Source organism: Microcebus murinus, chromosome 6 (assembly GCF_040939455.1).
Source record: "Microcebus murinus isolate Inina chromosome 6, M.murinus_Inina_mat1.0, whole genome shotgun sequence".
Lineage (NCBI taxonomy): Eukaryota > Metazoa > Chordata > Mammalia > Primates > Cheirogaleidae > Microcebus > Microcebus murinus.
Window position 1 is genome coordinate 53,702,242 of NC_134109.1, and position 11,319 is coordinate 53,713,560.

Sequence of the window (11,319 nt, forward strand, 5' to 3'; positions counted from 1 at the left end):
ATGTGGAACACAGTAAATGCAGATTTCTTTTATAAAGGGACAGCTTTACACTAACTTTCGTCTTAATTTTCCCTTTGCACATTTACAGTGATTTATGATATACATTACTAGTCAGATCTAGCATATTAAAACATGAAATAAGGAAATTTTAACTGCCTGTATCAATCAGAGTTCTCCACAAAAACAGAAACTATGGGCTATATAAATGCACACAAACACACATACACAGTCATGCATTGCATAACATTTTAGTCAATGAAGAGCCACATATAGAATGGTGTTCCCATAAGATTATAATGAATCTAAAAATTCCTATTGCCTAGTGATGTTGTAGCCATCAGAAAGTCACATCACAATGCCTTACTAGTGTGTTTGTGGTGACACTGGTGTAAACAGACTTACTACATGCCAGTCATTTAAAAGTGTAGCATATAAAATTATCGCTCATAATACTTGATAATGGCTATGTACTGGTTTATGTATTTACTATACTATACTTTCTATCATCATTTTAGAGGGCACTCCTTCACCTTATTAAAAAAAAGTTAACTGTAAAACAGCTTCAGCAGGGCCTTCAGGAGGTATTCCAGAAAAAGGCATCACTGTCATAGGAGATAACAGTCCCCTGGGTGTTTTTACTCCTGAAGACCTTCCAGTGGGACAAGATGTGATGAAAGACAATGATATTGATGACCCTTACCGTGTATAGGCCTAGGCTACTGTGTTTTTGTCTTAGTTTTTAACAAAAAAGTTTAAAAAGAAAAAAAAACTAAATAAAAATGAAAACATTTAAAAGCAGAAGAAAGCTTATAGAATAAAGAAATAAAATATTTTTATGGTTATACAATGTTTGTGTTTTGAACTAAGTGTTATTACAAAAGAGTCAAAAAGTTAAAAAGATTTAAAAACTTTATAAAGTGAAAGAATTGCAGTAAGCTAAAGTTAATTTATTATGGAACTGTGAGGTTTCAGTCTCAAATGTCAGTTTACTTGATGCGCTCATGGCCGAAGAAAGATCAGACATACCAAAGTAAAGCAAGCATGAAAATGAGGTTTATTGAGGAGATAAAAATGGGATCATAGGGCAAGAGCAAGATATAGGTTTACAGAGCATGGTACACATGCCACAAATGATGACTGGACCTATTGTCACAGCAAAGGGAGAGCAAAGGAAGGGTAAAAGGGGTTGGTTACGGTCTCAGTCTTGTTGTATAGTGCCTGCCTTGGGACCTCCCTGTGGATGTCACCATGGAACCAATTTGACTGGACAGTTGAGAGCTACATTACTACGCACATGGGTTATTCTAAGTCAATTTCCAGACCCTGTTGTACCAATGCAGCTTGGCCCGTGAGCTAGAGAGTCCTCTGCATTCTTTTGCAGCTGGTGAGGTAAGTTATGATTGGCAGATTTGTAGAACATTCCCTCCTCCCCCAGGTATGGCAGTAACTCAGGGCAGGAATAAGGTGGGGCAAGACAAAGATAGTGGCCTGGGGCCCACCCTTATCCTTCTTGCCAGGTGGGACAATTGCACCAAGGCAAGGCACAAACTTTCCTCCTTAGGAGACCCAGAATCCCTTACTAACTACCTAACAGAACAAAGACAATTTTAAAAATAAGTTTAGTGTAGCCTAAGTGTTCGCTGGGTTTTTCCAGTACATTTATTATTTTAATTTTTTTTTAAATTTCAGAATATTACAAGGGTACAAATGTTTTGGTTACATAGATTGCTTATGTACATCTTGAATCAAAGTATAAGTGTGTTCATCACCTAGATAATGTACATCATTAGGTATGATTTCACCAATCCCCTCTTCCTCCCTTCCACCTACTTCATTTCCCTTGATTTTTACTTCCATCTGTGCATGAGTGCTGATTGGTTAGTTCCAATTTAATAGTGAGTACAAGTGGTTTTTATTTTTCCATTTTTGTGATACTTCACTTAGGAGAATGGTCTCCAGTTCCACCCAAGTTTTTACAAAAGGTGTTAATGCATCATTTTTTATGGCTGAGTAGCATTCCATGGTATACTTATACCACATTTTGTTAATCCACTCATGAATTGATGGGCACTTGGGTTGATTTCACATCTTTGTGATTGTGAATTGTACTGCAATAAACATTCAAGTGCAAGTGTCTTTTTGGTAAAATGGCTTGTTTTTTCCCTTTGTGTAAATATCCAGCAGCAACTGCTGCTGCCTACTCAGCCCTGACACCCACCTCCAGGTCCAGGTCAGATCAGCCCCAATGCCCCTGTGGCCCTGCTCCTGGCTCTGAAGCCCTGTCAGAAGCCCTATTCCTGGCTCCTCCCCAGTCTAAGCTCTGAGGCTCACTTGCCAGAGCACGAGGCTTCACCTCTGTGTCGCCAGAGCTGCTGCCAGGCGCAGGACACCACCAGGAGATCCCAGCACTGCACCTGCACCCCAAGACCCCATCCCGGATCCTCCACCACGAGCGGCTGCTTCTCTCAGGCAGGAGCGTGCTTCTAGCTGAGGTCCCCACAGAGAGAGGAGCCAACTCCTCTTCCTTGGGGGACTTGTAGTGGAATAAGGGGACACAAAAAGAGAATTCCCTGCTTTCCGGTGTTCTGCGCAGATACACACACGCTGCTGGGTCAGACACACAGACTGGGAGGAGGTTTGAGAGCTGGACTCAGGTGGTGAGGCATCATGCTGGTCTCAACTGATGGCAGTTGCTGGGGAGTCCAAGTAGCAGTGATTTGGAAGAGCGCTCACTCTTCCCCACAGAAAAATTGCCCTACTGGACAAGGGCGCAAAGATCCCAGCCCTAGGCAGTAGTACTAAAGAGTTTACCCCTTCCCAGGTGAACAGCTTTCCAGGTTTCCAGCCTGCCCTCATCCTCCTGCCAGCTGCTCCCCTAGTGGCCAGAAAAGCAACTTCTGAGCCCCGCAGAGGCTTTATAAAGCTTTTTCAGGCTCTTGCAATCTAGCCTTGACCACCCTTGCCTCCACCCCCCTCAGGGGAAGTAGAGCTCAAGCAACCTCCAGGGAGCTACAGGGTACCCCTAAAGCTTGGGGCACTCAACTGCCTCACCTAGGGGACCAGAGCTTACCAAGGGCACAAAAGAACATCTCGACAATTGGCTCTTTCACACAAACATCAACCAATGACAAGGGGAACAACCCTATAGCTCATCATAGCGACTTCTAACTCAAGCCACCAGGATGTGACTGATTAGTACACACAAATGTACACTGTTTCTAAAGTCTGCAGTAGTGTGCAGTAATATCCGAGGCCTTTACACTCACTCATCACTCTTTCACTGACTCACCCAGAGCGACTCCCTATCCTGCAAGCTCCCTTCATGGTAAGTGCCCTGTAAAAGTGTACCATTTTTAATCTTTTATATTGTATTTTTACCATACCTTTTCTATGTTCAGGTGCATAACTTAGAAAGAATATTATTAAAAGTAGCCCAATAGAAAAATTCTCTTAATATCACCAATGAGATCATTTTCCTTCCACTAGAGAGTAAACTCTTGAAAATATTTCCACATTGCTGCCTTACTTAGCAAGAAAAATTAGTTGCTGCCTATATTGCTCTCATAGCACTTTCCCCCTACATCTGCAGCAGGTCAATGAGACCACAAAGGTGATTGAAAATAATTAGAAAATAAGGATTCCTTCTCAAAGCTAAACTCATTGATCTAGTCATAGTTAACCTGAATATCTTTCTATGTGAGTGAATTAAGATAGTTTGCATGTTTGTGGCTGAATAGTTCAAAAACACCTAAATGCCAATTAAATTGTAATCTCAGGGAAGCATGACTAGAATGCAATTATATTTTAGTGAATAAAAATCTAATCAATTGAAATGTACCCTGTTTGGAGGCCTAAATGTTAGCAGAAAGGGGATGGTGAGTGAGCATATTGAGCAATATTTTCCTGTGAGAAATTAGGAGAAACATTTCTTTAGATGCTGTTATTTTTTTCCCTACTCAGCTGTAAAATCTTCTATTGATTTGTAAGGAAAACATCCTCCTACGACATTAATTTCTAACTTCATGAGAAAAAACAACTGATGTCCCTAACATCCGGCTTAGAACAAAGCATTCAATTAATTTTAATGATTGATAGCTTTTATTAATAATTGAGTAAACAAGAGACCTACTTTTTAACCTCTAAAAATCGCAATATTTAAGTTTATTTGAAAAGTTTGAATATGAAATAAAGTTCCTGCTAATTTTTTTATTCCTTAATTTTTTCCACATTAGAATACACAAAAAAGATTAACAATTAATTAGATTGAACCACATGAAATTACAGATATTTGATTTGTGAGGCATAAAACTATGGCTGTAATCAAACCTTTAATCTTAGGTCATCCTTGAAAAAACCTTACTTGATAGTACTGACTCCACTTGACATACAATGAAAATGATACTGGTAGAAGATGATTTGCCTAAGCCTACAAAGAAAGTTAGTGACAATATTGAAAGTAAACATGTTTTATTATGTTCAATGTAAGTAGTTAATGTAAGTAGTGTGTAATCCTTCCTATGAAAGCTTAATGTGGCCCAGGCACTTTTCTAGGTAGTGAGTATAGATGAATAGATAATCAGTGCTCTAGTGTCCCTTATGTGAGACCTTTCTTTATCTTATATAGTTTTAGGAGTTCTACTAATGCCCTACTCCAATATATCTCTGAAAAAAATTATTCAATTTTTTTTTTTAATTTTTATCCAATAGAGATTTATTTCTACCCTTGCCAAACTCCAATGCCTACGTTTCAATTTATGAAGAGAGACACATTTAAAGTTTGGATGTAAGATGTATGGTAAAGTAGTCCTTATTAACCTTTCATCACTGATCTACTGCATAGAAAAGTATCAACCAAAGCACTGGCCAAGTAGGTAGAAATTGAATCTGAAAATCAATGTTTTCAACATTAGAAAAGTATTTTTAGTTGTAAAGTAAGCATGTATGCTGAATATCCTTTGAGTGGTCCTCTAAATCAGCTCTTCATCCTTTCCCTCCCTGGTCTGTGTCTTAGGAGGGTGACCTATATAATCTATTAATATTTGCTAGTCGAGTCTGGATAATAAGAGACTTTAGCAAAATATTTGAGCGCGAGAGAGGAAGAGAGAGGTTGTGTTAGTTATTTCCTCAGAAGCTACCCCTGCAGCCAACAATCATTTCCTAGTGGCTATCTCACCTGTATTAAATACCACAGCTCTACTGGAAGGCCCCATGATTTCAGAACCTTCTGAAGTTCCTGTAACATACCTGCTCCTTGTCAGGAAAGGATGGTGATAGTTTTCTACTCATACTAAACCCTGGGTGCATCATCAAACCCTGTTGGTTCTCTTGACCCTGCCAGTACCTCATCACTTAAAGTTCTCTTTAATTACTCCTTGACTGTATCTTGCCGAATTCTATTATGGAAGAACTTTTTTATGTAACATTGAGACCCCAAATTGACTTAATGTATGGAGCTAATTCATCAAATGCAAAAGAAACTGAAATATATGACCAGAATGCCTATGTACTAATTTATAGAGGAAGGCATTTTTACTTCTTGTCAAAAGAATGGTTATATTTGAAAATTGTATTTGTCAACATGTAATTTGAATGTTACCAATTCATTCATCACATGGTTTTCTTTTCAATCAGTGCAAAACCAAATCTTCCTTTATTTATTTATTTATTTTTACTTATTCATCTATTTAGTATAAATGATTACCACAGGGATTGACAGGAACATGTGCTCTACAGTTACTTTTTTAAAAAGGTAAGGGAGAACACGTAAAAGAAAGAAATAGCTAAAATATTGTTTTACTAAAATTTTCCTCATAGATTTAAGGGAAACTAACTACTTTCATCTCTTTGAGAAAGGAATATTTATATTCTTAATTTTAAGTGAAATTTCTTTCCACATATTCTGTTCATGTTCATAGCTATTAAATCCCTCTTCTTTGTAAAGAAAAAAATGATTTATTAATAGTTTTGAATCAAAATGAATGACCTATATCATTGTCTTAGCCTCATAAAGAAAAATCAAGTACTCTACAAAGAGAGATACAGTTATTATACAACTGGAAATAGGAATTCTTGCACATAATTAATCTTGCTATGTAATCACCTAAACCCTTGCAAGCATGAGCAATTACTTCATGTAAAAGAGTAGAGCAAATTAGAAAAGGAATATACAATTATCACTTAACTTTTAGAACTAAAATGAATAAGAAAAGACCATATGATTAACAAGTACCATCAAGATGACATTTTTATAATAGTGATGAGTCTCCAGACATCAATATAATTGGACTTTGTGCTGAACTCATTGAAAAAAAGGCCAATGTGTAGAGTCAAAGGCACACAATGGCTTTTGAGGTTTCTAAAACCTCTGATTTAGGAGATGAAACTCAAAAGTTGCATAAGAAATTGTGAATATGGGGAAATATTAAAATTGTGCAATTTATTTATCTAAGAGATATTTATTGATATACTCATTTCCAGGCATTATACAAGCACTTGTGAGATAAAGATTAATGCTATTGTCCCTTTCATAGAGGAGACAAATGTGTAAAGTAGAATTATAATTCAAAATTATAAATGCTATTATGAGAAAATAACTAAAAGCTATTGAATTGGAGATACAACCATAGGTACTGGGACAAAAAATCTTCAGAATTTTTTTTTTCTCCATTGCACTTATATTTGAATGTAATATTTGGGACAATTATCCAAAAGGGCCAATAAATCCTAATAGAAGAATAGATAATTTTGAAGAAATAAAATAGGAAAAGTTGAAATTCAGAGTAATGGATGTTCAGAGCAACAAAAGATGAAAAGAGAGCAGTATATTGCAGTCAGATTCTATAACATCTTTTTTTTTAAGTAAAATTTCTTCTTCTATAAGTCATGGAAATGAAGTATTACAAGCAAGTATATTGTATAAACAATATTCTGAGGTGCAAATATGGAATTCCACCCTTTGTATTTATAAGCTTATGAAATAATATCAAATAGATAATGAAATTGCTACATTATATATAATTTGCATCAAATTCAAAGTGTTAAATATAAGTGCTTAGAGATCTTTTATAATTTTACTGTAACTTAATTGCTGCCTCACAAACTCTGCCTAAGTTTTCTCTCTACTTCTCTGCAAAAGATCCTCCTATTTAATGAAACTAAATTTTCTCTAATGGAAGTTAACAAATCCTAGGGATTTTTTTTTCAGTTTTCCATTTTATATTTCTTATATATATCTTCTTTATCTTCCCATATAAATATTTTTCTCTTCTTATTATTCTATATTTATATGCTGGATGGCCATATCAATTATTCATTTGGTGGTAAGAATGAATGAATGATTTTCAGTGAATAAGTTAAGGGTAGGAGGAAGTTTACTACGTTTACTACTAATACTGTTGTTCCTAAATTGAGTTGTACATTCTAAATGTTATGAGAAAAAAATCCAATGCATTGTTAATAGATTTTTCTTCACAGTTTACTAGGTGATCAAAACTAGAAGGGGCAAATAAATAATGTGTATAAATTTAGTCTATGAAAATAATAATATTTTTACTAGAATTAAGTTATCAACATTGATAATTTTTAAATTTTTTGATTGCCTGTACTTTAGCTAATCTGCCTAGATTGCATTAAAGACTGAGTTTCCTTGACAATCAAGTTCAATATCAGTGTTGGGATTGCCTAGAATATAATAGAAATAAGACCTCAAGCAGCATGCCTAAGAGAAGATAGTTAAGAATGAAGGTACATCCTACTTGTTGCCAAAACTATGAAGAGTTTTCATTAAAATTTTCAAGCTTTCCACATTTTCTGGTTAGTGTGTTTTAAATAAAATAAATGTTTTCATTACCCCTCATTCCATTATAACCATAGGCATGTTAAAAAAAATCCATAGCTATCAGTGGAAATGAACCAAATTAAATATCAGAAAAACTATAATTTTTAAATTATTTCCATTTCACATTGTTAATTATTGAAGTATATTTCTTTACTTCTGTCCTCACACAATCTCATTTATATCCTATGGTGTGGTAGTATCTTGGTAAGTAACTAGAGAGGTAAATGTATCTTATCATGAATGTTACCCATGCTATTTTATACAAAAACTTCAAGGCAAAGAATAAAGCAGCTAGGGCATTTTAACAGTATTAAGTATTCCAATACATGAACACAAGATATTTTTCCACTGATTTGTGTCTCCTTTCATTTCTTTAAACCCTTTAACCCTATTGGTGGAAATGTAAAATGGTGCAGCTACTATGGAAAACAGTGTGGGAGTTCCTCAAAAAACTGAAAATAGAACTTCCATATGATCCAGCAATTACACTTTTGGGTGTATATCTAGAAAAAATAAAATCAGGATCTGGAAGAGATATTACACACCCATGTTCATTGCAGCATTATTTGCAATAGTCAGAAGTATGAGAACAACCCAGAAATACACCAACAAATAAATAAAGAAAATGTGGTATACACATTGTATACACATTGTGGTATACACATTATATACACATACAATGATGTGTAATTCAGTCTTAAAAAAAGAAATAACTCCTGCCATTTGTGACAACGTGGATGAACTTGAAGGACATTATGCTAAGTGAAATAAGCCAGGCACAGAAAGACAAATAATGCATGGTTCCGTTTATATTAATATGAGGTACCTGAAAAAGTCAAATTCATAGAAGCACGGAACATAATAGTGGTTGCCAGAAGCTGGGAGTGAGGAAATAAAAAGTTGTTTTTCAGTGGATCTAAAATTTCAGTTATGCTGGATGAGTAAGTTTTATGTATCTGCTTTACAAAATAATCTGCTTTACAAAATAATGCCTATGGCTAATAACATGGCATTGTGCACTTCAAAGTTTGCTATGAGAGGAAATCTAATGTCAAGTATTCTTACTACAAAAACAAACAAAACAAAATAAGCTAAAAAAAGGACACAGGAAAACTTCGGGAGGTGATTGATATATGTCTATTATCTTGACTGTAGTAATGATATGATGGGTGTTTGCATATGCCCAAATTCATCATATTATACACAATAAATATGTGCAATTGTTTGTATACCAATAATACCTTCATAAAGCTGTTTTAAAAAGTAGCTAGATGTTTTCTGTTGGTAATGCAATTTCTACAGTTTCTAATAATTTTCAGAAGAGATTAAAAGGTAATAATCTGCTCCTACATTTTTCAATTGGTATACCACTTTTACTATCAAGAACTTACATACAAATGAACAAAAACTTTACAAATGGGGATATGACCATTTTAATAATATAAAATAACACAAAATTAATTTTGATGGTACTGAAAATTCCAAAAGTTTCTCTTTCCCTCTGAGGGCCAATAAAGAGTTGGAATTTTGTTTGGGGTATTATAAATACATAATACATTAGAATTTTATAATGTCTAAGTATTTGCAAGGAGGGAACAATCAAGATATTTTCAATAATATGTGTCTTTGAAACAAATCTTTTTTATATCAAATACAGCTTTCACACTACTACCCATTTTCCTCTCAATATCCAGGCATACCAAATTGTAGGAAATCCCATCTTCCTCACTCAGCTTACTTCCTCTCTAAATTTACCGGCAATGCTATTTATAGTGTGTGTGTGTGTGTGTGTGTGTGTATAATATATTGGTTTCTTAATTTTTTAAATTATTTTAAATTAATATATTAAAAATATTTTCCCATGATAGAAAATTAGTTTCCTAATCTCTTATCTAAACGATATGGAATAATATTCCATAGTTAGAGTAGACAGTAATTCTTTAACTACATTTACATTTCCTGCCATCTATGGATCTATAATTTTCAGGTAATTAAAGTGAAATGTTTTTCAATCCCAAGACATTATTTTATCCTAATATTACTTTAGACTGAGAATTAACACATTAAAGACAATCTAATAACAGTTTAGTTTTTGTTCTCTCCAAATGCCATTTCAGAGAACTATACAAAGTGCTATATTTTCTAATTTAATTGATTATTTTATTATAGGTATTAACAGTGGCTCACCAAAAACTAACAAAAATTGCCAAAATAATTTACAATAATTTGAAATTTCTCTAGTACTGTTTTATTTTTTGATTTTTAAAAATATTTTTCCATACTAATGCATTATATTGCTTATTATTCCATTTTTGGTTATTGCTCCACAACTTAAAATCTCCCTGATCCCTTTACTCTACTTACTAAAAGTTTTCCTTAAAGGATCACCATTCATTTAATCAAGAAATGCATTGGCCAGTCCACAGGCTTTATCTTACTAAAATCCCCCTAGGCTTTTCTGTTGAATAGCTCCTTTTCTAAAAAGTCTTTTATCTGGTTTTCTGGAGCATTCTCTCTCTCTGTCTCTCTCTCTCTGTCTCTCTCTCTCTGTCTCTCTCTCTCTCAGTTTATTATTATTTTTTCCAAAGCCTTTGTTGATTCTGGTCTCCCCCACATTGATTTTAAATGTTGAATTTTTAAAGATATTTTCCTTGGTCCTTTTTCTTCTGTCACTAATTTACTGTATATTTTTTAATCCATTTTCATATTTGAGGATTCTAGTATATGTGAATCTTTTTTAAAAAAACTTCATGCTGGTGCTCACTTCAGCAGCACATATACTAAAATTGGAATGATACAGAGAAAAGTAGCATGGCCAGTGGAACAAAAAATTAAAAAAAAAACCTTCATTCTGACTTCTTTACTCAGCCAACACTTAATGTTTTCTGTATTCATCTTTCATTTGTTTGCGTATCTTCACTTAATATTTTTCTATTCAGATGTTTCTACCAGAATATAATCTTTTACGATTACTGTCTTCATAATGTTCTTCCTTATGTAGATCCCCAGAAAAGAGTTTTACATAGAATAAGTACTTAAAAATTCTTATCTTAAAATCTCTTAAGAAAGTTGTGTGTGCTAAACTCACATGTCCTAACCTCACTTTAAAAACATTCTAAATACCAAGACTAGATAAACCATAACTAAAAATGACATTATATTAATTTTAATTCTCTGCTTCTCAAAGGAAAAGCCTTTTTTTACTCAACTGGAAATCACCAAAATAGGCTGGCTAATTGGAATTTTAAAACAAATGATATCGGTATTTAAAACAAATATCGATAAAGAAAACATATAGCATATAATTTCATTTCCAGCATATTATTATAAATGTATATGAAAACATTTATCACATTGTTTTTCATAAATGACAGTCTCATTCAGATTTATTACATATTTTATTTTTTAAAGCTATCAATGGGGCTCTGCGAGGTGGCTCACGCCTGTAATCCTAGCTCTCTGGGAGGCCGAGGCGGGCGGAT

The 11,319-nt window shown here is 34.2% G+C and overlaps 1 pseudogene; it reads left to right on the forward strand.

The window, feature by feature from the left end:
- Window positions 1–10,593: 10,593 nt before the first annotated feature.
- LOC142871683 (uncharacterized) lies at window positions 10,594–10,690 on the forward strand (annotated as a pseudogene).
- The last annotated feature ends 629 nt before the right edge of the window (window positions 10,691–11,319 follow it).